Here is a 25,410-nt window from a genome sequence, read left to right as displayed (position 1 = left end):
TTGAGGAAGATGCCACATAGTGGCCAAGGCTTTCCTGTACAGCAGGTCTAACACAGCTCCTATTTTGTTCCCAAGCGTTAGAGGATCCGAGCCTCAGATAGTAGTTTGCTTGGAGTTACAAGGCCACTTCCAAGAAGACTCCTGTCTGCCAAGACTGGAGCTGTCCTCGGCATCTGCAGAGGCTGGCAGTGTGAGAAGCAGGAAAGAGGTGATGATATATGTGAAGAGGATCACAGGTGCACATTTGTTGTCTCAAGTTCATGTTCCGAATATCTAAAAGAAGGCAAACTACCACTGTGATTCTCATTCACTCTTTTCTGCTTCTTGAACCCACACATTTGACTTCATATAATTTAAAAGAGAATTGAAAGTTGAAAAATGATACTCAGTTTATAGGGACTTTGTGCAGGTCTGACATACGTAAAGCTCTTAGCCCAGCACTTGGTATATAGCGGACCTTAGTGAACAGAAATGTCCATGTTATTAGAGAAAGGGACAAGAATTGTTATTTAAACTTAAAATTAAATAATATGAAAATTGTAAGAACTTTAACATACCTTAATAAAAGACGTGCGAGACATACTTTCTGTAAATCTTTTAAATTTTAATTTCTTTAACTGTATCTGTTGTATAAGTTAAAACTGCTTTGGATAGCTACAATTTTTTTTTTGTCTAATTGATTCAAGTTTCCTTCTCCGTAGACTTCCCAAATTAATGCTCTGAACTCTACAATTTTGCAGCTAAAACGCTGGGCAGAGTGATACACTGCTTCCGGAAACATCTAGGGTCCATTTTGTTTCTATGCTTACCATAGGCTTCTAGGTTTGACCCCTGTACTGACAAGTTTTTCTGATAATGAGAGCTAGTCCACCAGGTGTACTCTATAGAAAGGTTTATCTGTCTTCCACTCAAATAACTCATTTCTCCTGACTTACTTGAACACGGAGGAACTCACCTGGCTCAGTACTTGTACAATGTTTGAGAAAAGATTCAGAGACTAGGAAAACACTCCTCTGTGGCTTGGGAAGTGGCTGACAGGTCTCCCAATTAGAGCCCTATGGGTAGTTTCTTTGAAAGTACTCAAGAATGGCTTAGCATTTGGAAATCAAACTTTATGAGCTCTTCTGGTTTTTCCCTGTTTTGATTTAACTTAAACATTACAGAAACAGTTGGGAAACATCCAGCCCTAGAGCTAGGAAAGGGCCCTGTTCTCTTTGTTCTAGGACTGATATTGACAAGTTATATAACAGACTAATAAATATAGTCCCAAAGTGCCAAAATGCTATCAGTAGCATGCTATCAGCACCGTGGCTGTTGGTTAGGTGCTTGTGGCACGTGGGTGTGAATGGCTGCTGGCTAGAAGAAATACCAGGTCCACTTCAGGTCAGTTATGAAAGGCTCTAGAAGGACTTTTATAATTTAATTTTCGATCCTCTGAAAGTATTTTCATTTGGCCAATAAAAGACCTTAGATAAATATCACCTCAGTTTTCCTTTTAACCTCTATCTCTATTCAAATGAAACTAAGTTTCAAATGACACATTAGGTCCTTAAACTTTAAGCCCACAAGTGATTTGTAAACTGAGTAAAATATCTTTATTCCTGGCTATGAAGCAGTAGATAAGATTGTTTAGGGAAAAAAATTGAGCATGTGGATTATAAACCCTGACTAGAGTTTGAATTTGGTCTGTGGTACACATTTGTAAAAAATGTTTGTTTAAGTATAGCTGATAATATTAGCAATATTATAATAGTTACATTAGTTTCAAGTATACTAAGTTTGAATGGTAACAGATGACTGCTAGAATTAGTGGGGCGATCACATTAGCAAGGCTTAAACATTTTTATTCTTGTCTGTGTCTGCTTCATGTGGTGTATTGTACAAGGTTTTGTAGGACTTTTGGATCCCAATGTTCATTAGACATTTCTGGCCACTTTCAAAATATATCTAAAGCACGCACATGCATGCCCCCCCCCCCCCCCCAGTATATTTAAAATAACCTGTTCTCAAATTTGTCACTGACAATACAGAAATACAGCTCATCAAAATCACACCATAACTAGGAAAAGACAAAGTCAGTGATTCCACTATAGCAGCCTATTTAATAAACTTGGATTCAGATACAAGAGGTACAACAGAAAGAGTGTTTTTTTTCATTGATTTAAAATATTAAAGACTTTATAGGCCTGTAGGTCACCCTAATACAAAACATGTATGCAGTGCATTGGATGTGACTGTTACTACATTTAAATGAAACTGTGTGCATTTAATCTGTCCTGGCAGAGTGAAATCAACAGATGAGATAACTCATTATCTATATACTTTCACATAAACTATTTAAGCATTACTGCTTTGGAAATTATTGGTTTAATTTTTTGAAGAAATCAATGATAATTATTGGCTCTTTTGAAAAGTTTACTTAGTAATGCCTTCACTTTTCTTTTCCAAATGTTGCCAGTTACTTATCAAGATGTGAGAGATATCCATGATGATAAATTGAGCCTATTTTCATGCAGATGACAAATCAATTATGTGTTTCTAATGATACGTTTTTATAGTTATCCTGTGTTAACACACTAGGTGTGGAATTGAGTAAAAGTAGTGCAAACTTCTGTAATTATCTGGCAAGTTGATGTATGGATCATTTGGTCCCCATACTAGGAGAGGAAATAAAATACAATTGTTTGAATGCCATTTACTTCCAAGAAATATATATTTAAAATTTGAAACAACATTGAGAATGTTTAAGAAAAATGAAGCGTTGAAGAAATCATCATGACTCAGAATTACAATATGTTAGACTTTTATTATATAACACATTATAATGTTTCTATGTTTGAGTACTATAGTTATATAGCAGACTGTATATTTTGTGTGTGATCTGTTTACATCAGTCACCAGCTATCTAATTTGGGTGTTAGACTAACACCAAAAAGTCCAGGCTTTTGCTCTGCTGATTACTATATCTGAGGGCTTTGATTTTATCTATACATTGGAAGGGGACTGACTACATAATCTGTTTCTTCTGCACCTGAAATGCTGTAACTTTGATAAGATAACTAACCATGAATGTGACTTTGGAAATGTGATTTGGAAGGGTATGGTTTACCAAAAGCAGTGTGCAAAAAGCCTGTATTATGTACTTAAATTCTTTTTTTTAAAGACTTTATTTATTTATTTTTAGAGAGGGAAGGCAAGGAGAAAGAGAGGGAGAGAGAGAGAAAAAAACATCAATGTGCGGTTGCTGGGGGCTGTGGCCTGCAACCTAGGCATGTGCCCTGACTGGGAATTGAACCTGCGATGCCTGGATCCCAGCCCAAGCTCAGTCTACTGAGCTGCGCCAGCCAGGGCGCTACATACTTAATTATTTGCCTAAAAGAAACATGCAGAAAATTTTCCAGACGGAGTTAAAAAGGACGGCCTTCCTCTTCAATGGGCTTTTCTGGGACTTTATTTTGTAAAATTTTGACTTTGTCATGATTTGATTACCCATTAGTGGTAAAAGTGATAAATCAATAAGAAATGGTGAGTAAACTGATCTCCAGGTAAAGAAATGCAATGTTTATGCTTATTTTTCAGTGAGAGGGTACTTTATGAGTTAAAATATAGGGGCACAAAGAAGGCTTTCCGATGTGCAGGTAGGAGTGGAAGCACCTGCTATTGTACCCAGTAGTCTTGAGCAGACCACTGTTTTGACCGTCTCTGACTCTGGAAGTTCTTTTAGTTGAGCCCGGAATAGACTACATTGTAATTCCTAATTAACCGTGGCATTTAGGGATAACAACGATTTATTTCTCACTTATGATGCATGTCTGTAGCAAAGTCACTGGGAACATTGTACCCTGGACTGCATCAAACAGAGAGTACTTTGAAGGCCACTGAAGTTTAATCAATTTTTAATATATAAATTCTGTGTTTCTTGGGTCCCTCCTCATAACTTAAAGGATCATGCAGTGTGCTCAAGGGCCTGCATAGTCATACCTGTGCTATAAAACAGACAAACAAACACATGAAAGAAAGAAATACAAGACACAATAGCAAAAAGTATCTGGATACTGGTTTTTATTTTTTTAATAGAGAAATAGAGACTTAGTTTCACATGAGAAAACAGGTAACCATTCATAGCACAAACGGGGAAAGCATATTTTCTCACAGGTAAATTCATATCTTTGGGGGAGTATTAATTTTATTTGTAGGTTTTACCCAGAGCTACCTACAAGTAGAGTTTATAAATTGAATTCCTACATACTGTGCTAATTACAAACATTCTAAATAACTGAAAAGCTGGTTTTGGATACTTGACACTTAGCCATATTCATTTCAAGTAGTTTAAGATGCTCACTGTACTCTGAGTTTGTAAGTGCAGGAAAGCCGTGACTGAGGCAGCGGGTGTCTTATGTCCCATTTTCAATATTTCAAAACCAAACTAAAGGCTGTTGTATATGTAGAATTGTACATTTGAAGCATCAAAATTCTCTTTCATTGATTATATTATTTTATAATTGTGACATAAGTTATTCAAGTTACTCAGAAGCTCTGGATTGGCAGTATTAACGTATCTGAATTAGTGCAGTGACGTTATGTTGAAAACAAGCTCAGTCTAATTTGGTTGTAAGGGGTGTGGAATAACATTGCTATCCAGCTCTACTTAGTTTCCTAGCTATTAGTTTCAACTAAAAGCATATTAAAGCGCATTAAAGTTTTATTGCTGCTCAAATCAATGTGAAGGGAGTCACCTGGGATCCTCTGATTATGTTCATTTTGGAGAATTAGTGTATGAGTTCTGCCAAGGGAAGTGGAAGACAGAAGAATGAGGACAGAGGTGCATTATACTGGCTTCACACTCACCATACATATTAGGTCAATACTCGAGATATGTCTCTCAAATGCTAATTAATGACTCACCTTGACATTATGCAATGGCAGCTGTCATCACATCTCAATGTTCTCTGCCTCTACTACTTCTTTGCCTCTGATTGATGAAATTTCAATGAGATGGTGTTGAACAAGGCCAAGTTTAAAATCCTGCCAGCACCACTTACTGGCCTGCGACTTTCAGACCATTACTACCTCATCTGAAATATGGGATTAAATGAGGATTAAGTGAAATAATATGTCATGGTTTAGTACTTTGGCCTAATACATATAAGTAGATCAATAATAGTTGCTTGTTTTTTTTTTTTCTGATAGTAAAGTGAATAAGCCCTGGGAAATAAGAGAAATTTAAGTTTCTTAAACTTTCTTAGATTATGCTAAAATGATGGAATGTTATGAGATGTTCTCTTAAGCTTTGTAACTTTCTAAATCATTGTCCCAAACAGCTATTTGAATGGTAAAAACTTTGTAGGCTCTAACCTTGAACAACAATGAATGAGAACATGCTTATATTTGAAGGGAAATAAGAACTTTCTCTTTTATTTTGGATACATGTGTATTCATGACAAAGACCTCTTCCTAACTTGTGTTGCTCAGGAAGCAGTGAATTGAACTACAACAGTGGAAAATGTCTGTGGAAGAGACCAGCTTTTCCTTTGAGTCTAGCCTGCAGGATAGTGTCCGCTGAGCATTCTCTGAAAGATCACTGTGTAGCCTATGGCTGATTCTTCACTTACCAATTGAGCTCGTAGGCAGAGACACTCACTTCCAGATGTGTTACCAACTTTCTATTGAACTGCAAACACAAAAGAAAAATAATTTGCACTTTTGGATTGCTAGTAAGTATTATAAAAATTGAATTATACCATTACATAGAGAATAATACTTGTTTGTACTCAAAGATAGAAAATACTGCCTTTGAAATTGAACAAAATGAAAATATTAGTAAACTTATAGAGTATGACTACTAATGCAAATTTAAAACAAGAATATTTGCAGGCAATTGAAATGCATGATTCTCAGATACTTAATCCTATCTATAAAATGCAGTATAATATAGTAATTCATGAGGCACAAAATGCATTCATAAAATAAATGAAATAATATCATGTGGTTATTGAACTGGATAATGGAAACCATTGTAAAATTAACTGTTTCTTACTTGATAAACTTTCCTAAAGATTTCTTCAGTTATCCATCATTTGTTTTCTTAGGTGGCCAGAGATGGAGGAGGTGTACAGAGTTCTAGGAATCATGCCACTTTCTCAGTGTGACCATAGAACCCTGTACTTCTGAATTTCTCTGGGTTCTTATCAAAAGGCTTAAAAATCAGGCGGGTGGCACCCAGAACTTGTACTTAATGAGCAACCATAGGGTGTGTGGTTGCCCTCCCATGGACTCCTGTGTCACAGGTGAGTGCCAATGTTCCGGCCGAGCCTGTGTCTTAGTGAACACAAGGCTAGATGGGTAGTTGTCCACATCACACGTCTTTTCTAACTGGCTCATGTGTTGGAAACCATAAGCATAACTGTCACATAGGTGAAGACTTTTATCCTTATGTACATCAGGGTCCCCACTTTTTTCTTCCTGCCTTCAAATCTGAGCAGTCTGTTACAACTTCAGGAACTCCTCCTCCTAACTTAAATATATTGCTGCTTTTCAGCGGCTGCCTGCAGACAGTTAAAGATTGAAACAAGCATTTCATTTTGTATTTTTTCTGCCTACCCACGTGCTGAGGTAGATAATACACTGGGTACTTTTGTCATTCAGCTGAACCAGAGTTCTATTTGCATGGTTTATCAAGATAATTATTTATTTGCTTTGTAACATCAGATTTAGCAAGACGTTTACTTCTAGGTAATCTGCTGGTGAAGACAGCATGGGTCATTGAATTATTCCACTGTCCAGTGAGAATTTTTGGTAGACTAAACTTCCTGGTCTTTGTAAAATGACCCAGAGCTCTGGGTAGGAGGTATTGAACTCTTTAGTTGTCCCAGAAGCCATGAGCTATGGTGCATGGTATACAGTGACCACCTTGCACACAAAGGTGTGAGTGACCACAGCCAGCACTGTCCACTGATGGTGTCTTAATGGGATTGTAGGTTCTGGCCCACATATACCCCTTCCTTCAGGGCTAAACCATTATAGTGAGTGGTGATTATTGTGGATCAAGTGGAATTTGGTCTTTGCTTTATTACAATTGCTCAGAATATCATTTGGTGGCTCCCACCACTTAGCTTTTGAATAAGTAAACCTGTTTTGATGTATTTGTGTGTTAATCATTATAAAAATACATTGAACTTAACTTTGGGATAAGTTAGCAAGTCTGAAATAAAATTTTAATTACCATAGCTCTTTGGACCTATTCTTTGTAATTATTCAAGTATTTCATAGAAATGTGATAAGCATGTATGGATGATAAAGAGACGTTATTGAATAGAGAGAAATGGTTAATGAATATCACTACTAGTTACTGTCAAAACATATCAACACTATAAATGTGATGCTGTCTCTTAAATTTCTTGAAACGTATGCACTGATTAAAAATGCCTGCAGTCAGGTTAGGCAGACAGACATAAGTAATTGTTGCAGTACAATAAGACTTAAAATGGTCAATAATAAGGTAATTGTAGTAGAGACCTTAAAATGGAAATATTGTATTTTTGTTATAATTTTAAAATACAAAGACAGTTCTTTTGAATATTTATAATTTAACTATAACTATGAATAAATATAATTCTTCATATAAGTTTGAACATTTATATTTATTTGGGTGGTGTTGTTCTCTTCTGACTACAGAGAGCTACTATTCTATAAATATAAATAGACCGAGGCTGTGTACTGGGACAGTGGCCAGAAATGCTGAATTCTTAACACTCACTGTGTAACTAGATATCTGGAAGCTGACTCCCCACCTATGCTCTGAAAGATCACTCTCCTCTCCACACTTCTGCTCTGTTCCTCCTGCATTTCTTGCCCTCTAAGGGAAGTGACCATTTCCTAGGTCATTCTGTATAACTTGTAAAAGCCAAGGACTCATCAGAGGTCCATGATTTCCACCCTTGCCTCTTTCCTATTGCTTAATATATTATATTATATGGACTATTAAAATGTGAACTCTGATTCATATCTTGATTAAATAGTTTCTAAGTTATAGCTACAGAATGAGCACACTTAAAGCTCAGATTTAATAGCATGGTAGTAGCTACCTTGCGTTGGTTTATTCTGTAATTGAAAATACAGCAAGCAGAAATCTCCCATACCTTCCAGGCTCTATCTCATTCTTAAATTGTGTCTAGAAATTTTAAACCTTCTTGATTTTTAAGCCCAGCCTTCTCTTACTGATTCTTTGAAACTTAGCATTTCCCACCTTTTGGAAGTAAAGAAGTCAGGTACCATGTTATAAAAAGCGTGGGACTAAAGTAGAGTCAGGAGGCTTATAATTTCAAATCTGATTCTGGTTGTCTGTGTGATGTAGAGCAGATTCTCCAGTAACTCCAGAAACATTCTCGAGTGAGTATTTATAAAAAATAGAACTTTGAACTATAGAGTTAGCTGTTACCATAAGGAAAAAACAGGTTTTTATGTCTGTAACAATAATCCTTATATTCTAGTAAAGTGTTAAATTCATTAAAATATCTCTTATGCTATGTTTAGTTACTTGATTTCCATTAAATATTTGCCAGTGAAATAACTATGTTTTAAAACATGCTATAATTTTGGACCTAATTAATTCAGACTGACTTTAAATGGGTAAGGGCTGACCATCCGAAGCCAAAAGCATGTGATTAAATAACAGTCTAGATAAAATGGCCTGCACTTGAACCTGAGCTTCACCGTGTATTAGCTGTGTGATCTTAAGCAAGTTTCTTTACACTCTCTAGGCCCCACATTCCATAGAAAGCAGGAATAATAATACTGCCTTCACACTGTCATAAGAATTGGATAAATTAACACAAAATGCTTATCATTTTGTCCTACTCTTTAAAATTTTTTTTATTGTTGACACTATTACAGATGTCCCCCAGTTCCCCCCTTTTTCTCTTTCCACCAAACTTACCCCCACCCTTTGGCCTTCACCACCTGCCCCACTCTTTCTAATGATGCCAGAGATTTTTATTGCTATTCATATTGATTCCCATGTTAGGTAGTAAAATAAAATTGAATAAAAATACAAAATTTGGGATATATTACATAAAGAAATGATTTATAAGAATGAGTGACTATCCTAGGAATGTAATTTGTAGGGTGGAAAAGTATTTCCATATATACAGAAAACAAATGTGTTAAAATGTAAACATTATCTCTGGATCGTATGATTATGAGTAAGCTTTTAATTTTAGCTTTTTTGCATTTTTGTATAATTTCTATGAGGGATATGTGTTACTTTTGTAAAATACATATAGCAGATGTTATGAAATAATAGAGATCATTTTAAATATGAAATATTTAACAAGAGAAGTCTATTTATTTTGGGATTCAATTTTCTTCTAAGAAGTCCAAGCACTTTCTGAAATTAATCAATGAGCATAGTAATTAAGTGGGTGATTTTAGAAGATTTTGCATCCTGGCGTAAGATTCTTTTGCCATCCTGCAACGCACTTTTTAGATCGCTCATCCCAACATCAGTGGGTGTTTGTTCAAGGGGTGAAAACCAGCATTTTAGCATGGAAATTGTTGTCTAAAGAAGACTACAATTAAAACAAAACAAAAAAGTCACCCAACCTTGTATAAATTATTTCTGGAGGCTTTTTGTTTCTTACTTTATTAAGACTAGGTCATCATAAGTGAATGAATTTGAATTTCAGACTGCAGAATTTGTGTAGTGTTCTTTCATTAGAGTTCGGTGTTAACATGGTTATTATTGTGTATGTGGTTTCTATTCAGGCTTTTTTTATATACACTGTAAGTCACGAGAGCTCACATTTATTGGGAACATTCATCAAAGCCTCTTTAGATATTTACATAATGAGGAAATAAAGACTAGAATATGGGAGTTTTGGGTCAGAATGCCAATATGCAGTATTGTGCAATCCCCTAGGAGAGAAAATAGGATCATATACCAGTTGGCACATTGGACAAGTGCAAGCAGCCCTCACTTGCACTGCTGTTTCCCAGTCCCCCATCACTACGGCCTAAATTTCGTTGCCACGGTCTATTAACTGTGAGTAATTGCCTAAAGCACAAACTTTACCACGAGATCTTCAGCTCACAGATCGCCACATGAGAAACAAATGTGCATTATGATCAATGACTTGTCATGCTACTTCTTTGAAAGTCTGTTGGTGAGTGGCGGCTGCTCATCTGTCACTCCATTGAAGCAGACAACCAGCATTTACCTTGTCCGTCAGTGGTAAACCTACATAACATTGTATAAAATCAGGTAATTTAAAGAGGGGGTTGGTGGACAAAGATGAAAGTGCAGTGAAGAAACAAAAAGTGGTAACACTGGAAATAAAGTTGGAATCAAACCACATTGGGGTCCTAGAAGAAAATGGTGACTGTGGGAATGTTGACCTTCCTGCTGCTATGTAAGGGACTCTGGTAGCCAGAGAAGGTTACTGATCAGCATAACTGAGGAACATGGTTTGATCAAAAGGAAAAGTTGTGCCAGAGGAAGTGACACAGGTGAAGTATTCACATTAAAAGAATTCTTGTAGTTAAGAGATGCAAAGGTGAAATTGTTGGAAGCTAGTGCAGATTTAGAAAGGGATGTGAAAATTTGCTGAGGCATAAAATACCTCAGCTTCCTCAGCATAAAATACATGCCAGCTTCATACTATAAGTTTTGTGGAGACAAAAAGGCAAGTGCTGTTCAAATGACTTTTGATAATTTTTATGAAGAAAGCTGCTATAAACATCTGTACATGTGTGAGCATAAAGTTTAATTTTTTTGAATAAGTGCCCAAGAATAAAATTACTATATAATATGGTAAATGCTTGTTTAGTTTTATTTAAAATTTGTCCATATGTTTTACAAAGTGGCATAGCCAGTTTACATTCTCACCTGTGGTTGCATGAGTGATTGATTTTCTCAGCATCCTCTCCAGCACTGGGTGTTAGCACTATTTTTTATTTTATTTTAGTCATTCTGATAGTTGTTTAGTGATCTCATTGTGGCTCTATTTATTTATTTTTATTTATTTATTTTTTAGAAAGAGGGAAAGGGAGGGAGGAAGAGAAGGAGAGAAATATCGATGTGCAAGAGATACTTTGAGCAATTGCATCTCCCATGCTTCTACCTGGGGACCTGACTGCAAATCGAACTGGTGACATTTTGGTTCACAGGCTGGCGTGCATTCCACTCAGCCATACCAGCCAGAGCTCATTGTGATTTTAATTAACATTTCTCTAATGGTTAATAATATTCAATAGTTTTTCATATGCTAGTTTGCCATCTGTGAACTGTCCTTAGTGAAGTGTCTATTTTTTAGCCCAAATCTTATTTTATTGTTATTTTTAAGTATTGTTTTAAGTGCCTAGTCTATTGTTTTTCAATGTTTCTAATATTTTATATTTCAGGGTACACAATAATGATTAGTTTCACACTTTTTAATTTCCCTAAAAACTTTTGACTGAATATAAGAGGCTTTTTAGGATTTCAACAGAAATTTTTTAAGGACCTTGAACGATTATAAATTTTCTCATTGATTTTAAAGGTTTATTTGCACAGCTTCAGCTTGCATGTTCATTTTTATAGTCCCATACTGCTGACCCATGAGAGGACTTCACATTATGGAAGGTGATAGGTGCTTTGCTAGGGATGTACACAATGCTGTGGAAGTACAAAGCCTTCGAGAATAATGTCTCAGTTGAAATCTGCACAAGAAGTAGGAGCTAGTCAGGCAAAGACAGGTGAGAGGGCCATCTTCCAGGGGGAGGAAACTGCCTATGCAAACACTTGGTGATCCTAGATGGCATGGCCCTGGAGAGGAAAGAAAATAAGTTCAGTGTGGCTCAAAGTTGGAGTGCAAGAAAGGCAGTGGAGCAACTGCAAAGATGGGGGAGGCAAGGTCATGAAGATATGATCAATGTCAAGATGTTACGGGGGAGACCTGAGTTAGGCAGCTCCCCCCTCCTTGGTTCTTGCCTTGCTCACAAGAGAAGAACTGAGGTAAGAGACAGCATGTATCATGGAAATGAGATAACAAGTTTATTTATGAAATACACTTGAGATGAAACTATAGGCAGGCACCCAGCTAATCTGAATGCCACACGTATAGAAGAAATGGTTGTTATTAAGTGTGTTGGTGTGTTCTTTACACTTGAGCCTGAAGCTGCAAGTGGGCCCCCAGCTAATCTGAGTGCCCCATTGGGATTCAGGGGTTTTATACTTTAGCCAGCTTTTGGGTATTCCTCCTCTTCAGCTAGTGAAATTGTTTTACACAGAATTTCAAGAGCTCCCCTTCTCCTACACTGTCATAGTTTTGCTTGTGATGTCTAACATCTGGCAGTCTAACTGGACCAGGCTCAGTATGGCTGAATCAGTGGGTGAGACATATCTCCCTTTTGTTTCTTGCCTCCTGTTTTAAGTTCTTCATTAGATTGCCCTGTGTGGGGCTGCTTTATTTCTTCCCTGTCCACTCCTTCCTGGCTGTTACCCAACAAAGACACATGGTCATTACACAATGGCCATGAGTGAGACCCCAATTAAATGTGCCATCCACGGAGATCCCCCGACTGCAGTATGGGCATTGAATTGTAGGACAATGCAACTAAAGCACTTAATACTTTATAGAACTGTTTTACATTAAAATATGTTTTTGTGTTAGTGTTTGTTTTGGTGTTTGAGATTATTGTTTATTAGCATAATGTTTCAAATGACTATATACTAACCTGTCACGTTAATACCAAAATGTAAAACAGAGTAACGTTGAGCTACTCTGCTTTAAATTGGGGTGGATCAAAGCACCACCTTATTTTCCCCTTCCTGTGTACAACCAAATCCTAACTCCATCTCTCCAAACTTGGCATACAGTGTCCCTTGTAGTCTAGAGTGCATTGCAAGGAGATCCCTTAATGTTTTAACAATGGTATTTTAGATTTTATTTGTTTTGTGTAACTTTTATTGCATGATTTTATTTTTACAAAAATTCTCAGTGAACAAAATATTTGAAAGTCCTTTTACCCTTAGGGCTTTAGGAATTCATTTTGGTAAATTCTAATTTCGAGAAGGGAAATTTTAAACTCTGGAGTACTTTTTTTTTTAAAGTAAGAACTAGGTGAGAAAATGAACTATCAGGAACTTTCCTTTAATCAGTTCAACTTGTGAAAATTATGTGAGAAGCTGGTGATCTATCCTCAGAGATATATTTTATTTTTGAAATTAAGTTCCCATGTTCATTACAGTTATCTACCAAATGTTCTTTCAGGCCTTTAAGAAATTATAGTGATGCTTTCCTTCTATCCTACTTGTCCGGACATGCTGTGTTTATAGGAGTACTGTTGTTTTTGGATGTACAGATGTGTATACACACACACACACACACACACACACACACACACACAATCTGGAAGAAGTTAAGGGCTGCTTGAGAGTGGTCAATATAGTAATAATATGAGTGTAATAATTTATAGTTTTAATTTGAACATTTCACCTAAAATGTCATGGTGTATGCTTGAGTGTTATATTACAGAATTACATGCTCATTCTTTTGTAATAAAAGATTTTGTAGTAAAAAAGGGGCATTATTTGTTCTGGACTCTGTATGTATGTATGTATGTATGTATGTAAGTATGTATGTATGTATATATATATCAAAACACTCATTTTGACAAAATGGTGGCATCTTTTCTTTCCTTGAAGTGCTTAAATTCCTATTTCTTGATTAAATCCCTTACTCTTGAGGCCCTTGGGCTTCAACCCTTGGGTTGTAGTAGAAATTACAACTCCAGAATTGAATGAGTGATTTTTCAACCATAGACATGATACTCTCTCTCTTAAATCCCTGGCTAAATTCAGGATTTACCTCATTGGTGTGGTTCAACACTCAGCAAAGCATCACATACACTTGTATGCCAAGGTGTGTAGAAGTTAGAGTTGAAGAAGTAGAGCTGAAAACAAATTTTTGGGTTGCTTTTTATTTTTAACTTCTAGGCTGAAAGCCTAGTTAGAGGTAAAAGAGTACCACATTAAAATGGAAATAAAAGTCTAGCTTTCTGGCTCTGAATGAGTTAATGTGGTTTGCAAATTCAGAGATATGCTAGGCTAGCAATTTTCAAACTGGTGTGCCGCAAGATTTTTAAAACTTGCAATATCTGACTATTTAGTCAGGGGCACTGACCTCTTTTCCCTTAGATTGTCAAATAAAAACATGACAACAATAGCCATCTGGTGTGAACAAATCAAAATTATACACAAGATGAAAACAGTTGAAAACCACTGTGCTAAGCCAACGGGTAATAAAAGCTGATCCAGTGTTTTTTTCCATTTAAAGTTTAAATGTTTAAGTTTCCTTTTACACATATTTGCTTAAATGTTTATAAAACACTCTGCAATCCAAACAAAACATTTCTAACATATCTCTTAGAAAATCTTGGTGAAGCGTACACAGTACTGGATTCGATCAATGTTAGTTTAATTGCTATCTCTTTGCATGCTCATTTTTACCCTGTATCCTTTTTTTCTCTAAGAGCCTTTTGATGCTATTGATAAGTGTACTTGTCTTTGAATTGAAGAAAAAAGTTAGCTTCCTTTGCATCCTCTATCTCTGTATCCCTGGCACATACAGTATCTGCTGACTTACTTTTTACAACAGACTGAAGATTTTGAAGTTTAAGAACATTTTTGTATCTGATCCTAATTTGTACCACCATTGCCTTCTACCTTGGCTGTGAGCTAGTTCATAGGTTCACTCTATAAATTTAGTGTCTTTGTTCATCTAACTTATCCATGTGGCTTGTTATTTCTGGCTCCTATCTTCTTGCCTGGAGTTTTAAATTTCTCCTTTCTGCCCTCCCCATCAAGTGGATGCTTGGGTGGGTCCATGAGCATAGACTTAGTACGTGGTCTACTCTCAGGACTGGCCACAGTGAAAGCACCATACTCCACGTTCTGAAACGGAGTAGATTGCTCAAATGTCTTGGTTTTCCTGGGACTGTCCTTGTTTATACTTGCTGCCTGGGCTTCATTATTAATAGTGTCTCATTTCACTCAGGGGCCTGGTTTAGAGGAAGGTGCATATGGTCACCCTATCTCCAGGTCTTTTCTCCTACATCCCTCACTGAGATTCCATTGTTGGGAGACCCTAGCCCAAACTCCAAAATGTGTTGGGTTCCACATGCACAAAAATGTATGATTACTCAAGTAAAACAAAGCAGACAGGATATAACACCTACATCTACTTAACAGTACTTACTTTCATTAAAAATTTGAATGTATTTTCCAAGTAAAGCCTATGATGCACACTATTAGATCGAGTGAATAAAATTGTATTATCTTTCTTTCCCTCTTAGCTGTATCAGCTTCTAAATATGTGCTCATTTGATGTTAACTAAGGCAGTAAAACAGAAGAAGCTCTTTATCTAAATTATCCCAATGGCCAATATATCTCACTATCTATTTATTTATTTTTGATGCAATAAAAATATAAGAAGGCAGAGATCATGAAAGCATAAAGATAGAATAAATTTGTATATTTTTCTGTAGATAAAATCTCTCATTCGTCTGCAGTTGTACATTCAATTATAAACCATTATCCAAGAGATTTAAGTCTTGAAAAAAATCCACTAGGGAATATTTATAGGCAAATTTATTTCTGCATTTTGTTTTCTTCTTTCATTTGATTAGGTAAATGAGCCTAGGAGATGTGAGAGAGAGTCACACCACGGGTGTAGGTTTGCTATAGTACTTTTCATTGCCCTTGATTGGCGGTGGATTTTTGCTTATTTTTCTGGATCTCACACTTGAATTCTTTGGGACTCTCATGAGAATTTTTCTCATGCCTTATTCATACCTCTTTTCATGATTTCTCATGTACATTCATTTTTTTCCCTTTACCTATAATTGCCTTCTTGTGTAGCATACAGGGGGGAAGGTATGGTATGGAAATCTCTGTTTGCAAAAGCCCATAGCAATTACTAGCATTCTTAGATAGGTGGCTTTTCATTTACTTTCTTATTTAATAAGGACACAGTCATTCCTCTGCTTTGGTTCCCAAATAATTTTATTCATCAATAGCCAAACTAGTTATTATTTTCCTTATCAGCATTCAACAGAATGTTTGATTTGCTCTACCTCCAATTTAGAAGTTCAACAACTTGTTACAAAGCTTCTAAGTTCTCACACATGACTTATTAAAGACGTAGCTAAAAATACTTAATAACTAACTGAAAAGTAGTTCTCTTCAATTTGACTATTGGGATTATATTTCCAGTAAATCTTCTTACATAATGGAAGTAGGAAAAATTAAAATAATGATTATATATTTCATTAAGATAAATGGAACTGTTTCAACTTACAAGGGGGATATTTGGATTGTAATTCTCACAGATAATTTTTATGTATTGTTATGGCTTTAATAATTCACTGTGAATAAAATACAATAAACAGGTCTAAATTGCATTCATAATTTAAAGATTCGGAAGAAGGTTTTATTATATTAATGTAATTAACATATTATTTGCAAGTAGAAGATACTTTTTCATTGACCTAGATGTGGTAGGTATTGAGTTTAAAGCTTCATCTACAATAGGTCATTTTTGGCACATTTTCACAATTTGGAGCTTCATTTAATCAGATATATTAGTTAATATTACATTATTTTTGGTATAATGAGTTGATTGGAAAGTTTATTTGGAAATTATGTCAATAAATACATACTTGGGAATAATGTTTTATTTCATGTTTTCATACTAGTAATGCTGATGGCTTTTGAATATTGCTGCTGTTTTCCACAGTTTTTGATCAAAGCATCTGTGTTTGTGTGAAATCTACAATAGATCATCTGTACTGAAAGTCATGCTTTTTTTTGTCATGATCTTTGTGTTATTGACATAATCTAATTTCTGTGGGTATCCTCTATCTGACAAAATAAGATTTCAGAACTTAGAATAACCTTTTTGAGTAAAAATGAAAACAGCTAATATGTGTTGCTAATTCATGGATATTATGTTTTGAGTCTGTGTTGTACTTTTAAATTACAATATAGAGATTGAAGTGTTATTAATTATATAAAATGTAGGAAACTTTTAGGCTTCTTAGAGTGTGTGTATGTCCAGATAATGAAATACCCAATCTAAATTTGTAATGTTTACATATTAGTATACATGCTTGTTAACTGTATTTTGTATGAGGATATCAACAGTAATTAAGCTTGAGAAATATCTGAGATGTGAGATTGCTTTACCTTTGCATGCACTGCTGTCCGCTCCCTCTCACATACGGACTCACATGCAGATAAACTGAAAAACTTAAAGGTACATTATATAGGGTTAGTCTTGTGCTTCTTAAAAACATATAAGCAAATGAAAAAAATAATTTCAACATATTATATTGACCGGTTTCTACAAGTTTAGAGATACCTCAGAATAGTAGATAATGGTTCTGTGATGAATTTAGTCCATCTTTCCATTTCCTGAATTGGCAACATTTTTAGGGGGTACCATTTTGAAAGGAGAGGGTATAAGCGGTCCTTGGATGATATTCTCATTGTCCCGAAGGGGACAAAATCAGGTTTCCCTCTGATTCAGCATACAAGCCACCATGACCTAAATGATCTGTCTTCTCACCAATTCCCATAGCTCCTACTGCCCCACAATGCTTGATGGTGAATGAGTAAGATTTAGATCAAAGATTAAAATACTAATTTATATTATGCTTTCTAGTGAGATAACGTGGTAATAGGTGTTAGGAAACTTATTTACAGTTTTTAGTGTTCTTAAGAGTTAAAGTATTATCACTTTAGGTCGGAGTTTTGTTTTATATAATTAATATTTTTTATTCCTTTCCTACTGTTGCAGGAATAGCAAGCATGAGATTATCATGTGTTATAGACTTACTATGAACCAAGCCTCCTGCTTAGTTAGTGCTTTAACAATACTTCCCAATGTTTTCTTCATTCCAGTCCTGTGAGGCAGGCTGTTACCCTTATTTGCTAGATGAAGGACCTATGTCTTCAAGAAGAGAAATAAGATGTTCAAGATTACACATTTACCATGTATTAAACTGGGTTAGTCTGATCCCATCCATATTGTTGGGGACAATTAAGAGTTTATAAGTGTTTTTATCATTCCCTAAGACATGTTTATTGAGAGAAATAGACTCTGTACTGGATTAATTTTTTTAGACAGCCAAAAAGGAAAACAATTCTATCTCACAGAATTTATGAAATGTTTTAGATTGGGACTTTATAGCAGACGATTAATAAAATCACAGTACTCAGGAAATTAATTAATTGAAGCCTTATTTTACTATAGGATGTATCATAAAATTGGCTAAAATTTTCACCTTTTTAAATGACAGGATTACTCACTCTCAGGCAAAAACAAAAGGCTTTCTCAGTTTTCATCTTTCTAGTTCCCTTTGCTTCCTTGAACATTTAAAGCATTTGCTGTTTATATATGTCACTTAGGTTTAGTGTCTTTCAGATTTTTAATCTATGAAACATGTAGCAAATGAACAATGGCTAAATTCCTAAAACACAGAGAATTTTGTGAGATTGCAACCCCTTAGAGACAAACGGGGAAACATCAGGGATATAATACCCTTGTGTTTCTCTGTTCTTTGTTGCTTCTGATTGTTATTCATTGGAACATTTTTGAGACAGCAGGTGTATACTAATGCTAAAGTGCATTTCATCCTGCTTTTCACTAAGGTGAAGGTAGATAAAAAAGACATTTATTGCCTGAGATATACATCCTTTTAAAATGTAACTTAAAAAATAGATACAGTGGGTATTAAGAAAAAAACACCCACTACTTTCCTTTGTAGTTAAAATTGAGTGCTTCTACTTAAAGGATTAGATAAATATATAATTGTAATGAAAATACAGCTTATACATTTGGATTCATTATCTCAGAGCACTTGGTATCACAGGACACCTTCGTGGTAAGAAGATGTGTTACTGAGAAGGGATACAAATGCAAGTAGTGCATAGCTCCCTTGCATGATGACTAACACACACACACACACACACACACACACACACACACACACACACACACACACACACACACAAAACCTTTCCAGTCTGTGTTAAGTACTGCAGGGGAATCCTAGATAGTTTTGGAAGAGAAATAAATTGGAAAATATTATTGCTTCTGAAACTGAGCTTCTCAAATCATAACTTAATTATTTGTGTCTCAGATGTTGGGATTTTCTCAAATGTCAGTGATTCCATTAACTGATACTTACTGATTCCTGACCTCTTCTTAATACAGTGCTGGATTCCCTGGCTTTAATAGGGAATATTGTCATCAGCATGATGGCTTGCCTCCTTGAGGAGATGGCAAACACATGGAATAATTAAGGAATAGACAAGAGGACAGAGCAGCTACCATTCACTCAATATTTATTTTGTGCCAAATTTAGTTAAGTGTTTCATGTATATAATGGGAACATCTTACCCATATCTAAAGGCTCAATTCTGTTTGGTGTCACTTAAGGAGAAGCATATATTCAATATCAGGAAGTGTTTACAATAGCATGCATTCACAGAACCTGCAGATTCATGCATATGTATGTATGTATGTATCAGTGTATTTGTGGGTGTCTATCATACATTTCACAATAAGTGGAGAAGTTGCTAAAAAAGGAAAAACCTTTTTAAATGATTCCTCAAAAGTCTATACCACATAGTGGTTGCTCTGATTTTGTGCATCTCTCCAAAAAATAATCACTTGGCTTTATCTTTAGAGACCTAACTTCTCTCCTCATTTGTTATTCTTCTACATTGACACTCATTTTTTTCTATTTTCCAGGTAACTGTCTGCCCTTTATTAAATAAACAAATCTCTCTCTAGATTCATTCAGAACTTCCCCCCTTTATTCTCCCTGTACAACAGAAGCTCAGGTGCACAAACACGTCTTCCATAGACATAAGAGGAGATTGGGGAGAGTGAAAAAAGAAGACTGAATAATCATAGTTTAATTGAGAATTTTGGCTGAGTCTGGCTGCACACATCCTATATTGTGCGACGCCAGCCACCATGTTTTACAGTCTTTTGGCAAATGCAGATTTCTTAATTGTTAGCAAATTCAGGATAGGGATCCTGATGTAAATTGAGTTAGTTTAGAAAGATAAGTGTACTTTCTTTGGCTAAGTGGTGGTGATGGGAGGGTTTCTAAGAGAAGGAGCACAGTTAGTGGAGCAGAGAGGATAACACAAGAAACAGTTATCTCAGTACTGTCGGTGAGGATGCAGTTACTGGCTTGTTGAAACAGAGAATCCATGTGAGGGAGTTGGCTTCTCTTTGGGTGAGAAGAATGAGGAAGTATTTTTTGACATAAAAAATCAAATCCCAGAAAAATTTTTATGCAATAAACATTTAAAGGTATAAATATATTCCACGTATGTCTCCCCAAACTTCCATAAGGCACATGGTACTCTCTCTCTTTTGCAGATAAAGATCCCAACTCAATAAAGGGGGAAAGAAGTTGTAAAAGTTGCTTAACTTGCATGTGATAGAGCCAGGATTTGAACTAAGTTTGATCTGACTCCAGAGTTCATTCTCTTAACTATATGCTTAGAAAAATAGACAAAATTACAGATGTTTCTTAGTTTAAGAGCTATCCTGTTTATTTCAACTGGACTTGGGAGAAATAAGAACTTTGCCCTTGTATATTTCTTCAAGCAGTTAAAAATGCAAACAACTCTGTTTCACATAACTTATGAAATGTTTTTGGAAAAAGCATTTAACAGCTGAATTTCTATTTAATTTTTTTTATTTTAGAGGAATTCATTTATAGAAGTTTTACTGTACTACAGAATTAACCGATATGAATAATCTGTTTATATAAATGAAGTCATCTTTTATTTCTTCATTTTAATACTTGGAATGTTAGAAAACCTTTATTACTTTTATTAATGATAACAAACTATTGATTTTAAGAAATTACAGATATTTGTGTCATCTGTCTTACTACATTGTCCAGGATATCCAAAACAGCGTTCAATAGAGAGATGGAGGACATCTTTATTGCATTTCTGAATTTTCACAAATGAAATTAATTATATCAGTTTTGATACCTACCTTTTTTCAAAATAACAGATTTCTTCTAATAAAATGATTTCTTCTTTATAATTTGCTACAATTTATTGCTACAACAAAAATGAAATTATTAAAATAAAAAGATTTTTAAAAGACTCCTTTAAGTTGATATTTTTCTTGTGGTTCTACCATTTTAATTTTGTTTACAGTTTGAATTTTCTTTTTGTTTAAAAGTGGGAATTAATTTATAACTTATAATACATTTTTATACACTTTATAATACCCTATTTGAAAGCCAGCACATGGCTATTTAATGAAGACGAAATGGTGTGTGGACAAATGTAATGACATAATGGCCAATTTTTTTCTTGACATATCTATGCTGAGGGATTTTTTTTGTTGTTTGTTTGTTTAGTCTCCTTCAGTCACCATATATCTGACCCCCTGTACCCTTTTCAACCTTCCTACCCCGCTTCCCCTCTGCTAACTACAATCCTTTTTTTTTTGTCTGTGTCAGTGAGTTTTTTTGTTTTATGTGTTCATTTGTTGCTTTCTCTTTTGTATCATATCCTGCATGAGAATTAAATGATGTGATACTTGTCCTGCTTTGTCTGACTTATTTCAGTTAGCATGATACTCTTAAGATCCATCCAAGTTGTTGCAAATGGCAGTGTTTCAGCATTCCTTTTGGCTGATAGAAGCTTTTGTACAAGGTCTATCCAGTAGGCATCCAGCCATGTAATATGAAAAATAGAGACATTTATTGAAGAAGATACAAGATACAAGAAACATTGTACATAGGACAATGACTCCTCAGTCCCCTTCAAAGTAGGCACCTTGGGACCTCACGCAGTTCTCCCAGTCACCATCAGCTTCCCCATCATATTTTCCTGAATCTCACCAAAGGTCTGAAATCTCTTCATTTCAAAGGTGATTTTACTTTTGGGGAAAAGCCAGAAGTTTCAGGGCTCCAAATCTGAGCTGTAGGGGGGCTGAGTCATATGGATGATTGGATGTTTCACCAAAAATCTCTGCATAATATGTGATGCATGAGTGGGCATGTTGTCATGATGCTGCTGCCAATCACCGGTTGCCAGTAGCTGCAGCCTTCTGAATCATCCAAATAGTTTCCATGGAGGAATGTTCAGGCTTAACACAAAATTTGATGTTGTTGCTCTGCTTGCTTAGTCACTTTGAATGCAGCGGCCACACAGTATGCATGCTCATTCAACTGCCCACCATCCTCACTGACTGGAACAGTGAAGTAGTCATTATTAAAGCATGTGCATTCTCCTTGGAGACTGTACTCCTCTCCAAGGAGAGTCCACTCTCCTTGGCTGTCAGGTTACCTCCATGTTGCACATACCATTCTCATTTTATTAACAATGGCTGGACTTTTTCTGGAGAGATGTTATGTATCTAACAGTTTTTAATGTTGAGATCAGTGTGTAGTAAATGGCTTTACTTCTTCTTAGATACAGCTTAGCAGGCAATCATAGTCAACTATCTTCATCAAAATATTATGTAGAATTGGCTTTGAGAGCTTTTGGCAAGGTGGTGCAGGCACTTATTGGAAAACTTGGTCTTAGAAGTGGAGGCTTTCTTCATTTCCTAGTCATTACTTAATTTATATACCATCTTATGTCTTTCATCATTACACAAATAATTTGAAGTGTCTATTTCTAAGATAGTAACCCAAATGCAAGGGTAAATAAAAAAAGAAAATCCAGATAATATTGCAAGCATGATTATAAAATCCAATTCATCGCAAATAAACCTAAATTTCCTAGCCATTGAGACCTACATTGCTAGTTTTTCTTGAGACTCAAATTAAGTTATAAGCTTCCTAGCACCAACTCAAAAGGAAGCACATCATTCATTACTTAGGGTTTTCTTCACTGTGTTAAGAGAAAGCAAAGCTTTTCCATGTATTAAATTCTAATGTTTAGGGGTAAAAAGGAGGGCATAGAACATAAAGTGGCGGTTCTTATTTTAAGGGATTGAATCACTCTGTGTATCTTTTTTAAAAATAGTTTTTTCTTCAGCCCTGGCTGGTGTAGCTCAGTGGGTTAGAGTGCTGGCCTGCTAATCACAAGATCACCGGTTCCATTCCGGGTCAGGGCTTCCATTTCTGGGCAGGGCACATGCCGGAGTTGCAGGCCAGGCTCCCCGCTGGGGCCATGTGAGAAGCAACAGATTGATGATGTGTCTCTCACACATCGAAGTTTCTCTCCCTCTCCTCTCTCTCCCTTCCCTTCTCTCTAAAAATAAATACAATTTAAAAAATATAAACTCTTTCTTCAAAAAAATTAAAGTTAAAACATTTTCTTCCAAGAAAATGAGTTTAGGCTGGGTAGACATAATTTTGTTCCAGTCTGGTTTTTGTGCTTATTTCTGTTACTTTATAGGTATCTGTATTAAAAATGATGAAGTTCTTTTGGTGCTGAGTGTCTTGAGCTAGGGAAGTGCTTCTCAAATTATGATCTATAGGCATATTCTCTGAGTTCTATGAAAGTTAAAAAATTGTATATTTTTATTTTTATGAGTGTAAAATTAATATTTACTTACACATCTTATAATTAAGATGGTCTGGTCTGGATGATTGAGAACTAATGCCAAAGCATCATTTGCATTCATGTTGATGCTTTATTTACATGTTTGCTAAGTGAAAGTGTAAATTGCATTATAGTTTAGTGCACAAGTGAAGGTTTAATGGTAATTCACATAGAGAAAAGTGATGGGAGAATTTAGTTACTCTGGGGCAGATGTACATGTCATGAGCATGAGAAATGTAAATTTTGACTTTATGTTAGCTGATGTCATACTATTTTTTAATCATATTTTGCGCAGTTCCTGGATTTCTACATATTACCTTGGAAAACCTCATTAAAATATAGTGAGTAATCAGAAAGTACTTTTTAATAAGTGGATTTAAAGTTTCCTTATTTTTGTATTTTGGAATGCATTATCAAATTTATTGGCCAATAAAAACATAAATAAGTGGCTAAAAATTTCTATCAAACAAAAACAGATTATAACAACATTGACTCAAATGATGTTTGATCGTGATCAAAATCAAAAGACTCCGACCCAGAAGTAAAATGTAGTATATAAAAAAGTATATACTTTCCCTATTAAATGTAGTGTTTGTAATATTGATTCTGCCAAGCATAATTTATTGTTAAATAAATGTTAATTCAATTGGATTGATTTGTACATTTATTTGTATGAGTAAATTCTTATAATATTCAAATTTGTCTGTGAATAGTTCAAGTTAACACTGAGGCCAGTGAGAAAGTTTTCCTTTTCAAAAGATTGGTCATGTTTGAGAAAACACTGAATCGGGTTTACTCTTAAAAGGGTTTTATGCCCACAGGGATTCAACAGAGCATGCTTTCCTGCACATTTGGAGGTTTTTAAGGTAAAAGTTATAATGCTTACTTACTAGGTCTGCTAGAATGAGGGGATTCCTTAAGAAAATTGACTGATGCCTAAAACAAATGCTCCATCGACAGAGGAAAAATCTGGAAACCCTATCTGGTTGCCGTGTTTATGTTATGAGCCATATGGTTTTACTCTGACAAACCATGGAATTCAGATGTTTTTAATTCTTTGATAGAGACCCAAGAAAGAATTTATACTTAGACAAAATGACTTATTTTAGGAAGACATTGTAGCCATTGGAGAAATCTTGTTCTTCTAGTAGGTCATCTGAACTAATCTATTAAATTTATGTAAGATTTAGGTTCCTTATGCTTCTGCATCTTTCTTTTGCTTAGCACCTTAACAGCTTGCAGCTGTCCCACTGTTCGTCTTATCTGGGTGTTTTGGAGGGGGATTATGGTAGCAATTTTGGCCTGCAGATTTTACGCCATATATGATTCTGGGCAATAGGTGGTGAAACCTCATTGTCCATTACTACCCGAGGAAACTTGATAGTGAGGCCATTACTACCTGTAAAGAAAGAATCAGGGATGTACTTCTGATCAAATGACAGAACCCAATTTAGTTACTACATTTTTAAAAAGAGGAAGAATCAGAGGCCCTGTGGTATGACTAGTGTCCCTTGTGAGATCTTTCTAAGTGGAAGGACATCCTTAGCCTTTCTAGAAGCTCACTGTTGACATCAGTGTGAGTTTCTTCATGCACACCTAATTTATCCTCGTGATCTTGTTTGATTCTCATTCATTTATTGTATTTTTCAGGTGTCAAAGGATATTTATGTGGTTTTCTGTGTTCCAGGAAGCGATTTAACTACTGTGGAGAGGATAATCGAAATGGGGCTTCAATCACGATTAGTTCTAATTTTTCCTCCCCAAATACACATGTCTATTTTAGTGTCTTCTCAAGTTTTTTTTTTCTTCTTCTCCCTCAGAGCACATCTTT

At 35.5% G+C, this 25,410-nt stretch overlaps 1 protein-coding gene across 4 annotated transcripts in view; it reads left to right on the top strand.

Annotated features, from left to right (window-relative positions):
* The window catches only part of PTPRK (protein tyrosine phosphatase receptor type K), a 487,814-nt gene that overhangs the window by 143,671 nt on the left and 318,733 nt on the right, over positions 1-25,410 (top strand). The window lies entirely within an intron of this gene.

Source organism: Phyllostomus hastatus, unplaced genomic scaffold (genome assembly GCF_019186645.2).
Source record: "Phyllostomus hastatus isolate PE091 unplaced genomic scaffold, TTU_PhHast_1.1 phas_contig_40, whole genome shotgun sequence".
NCBI lineage: Eukaryota > Metazoa > Chordata > Mammalia > Chiroptera > Phyllostomidae > Phyllostomus > Phyllostomus hastatus.
Note: the sequence above shows the minus strand (reverse complement) of the source record. Positions and strands in the feature narration are given on the sequence as shown.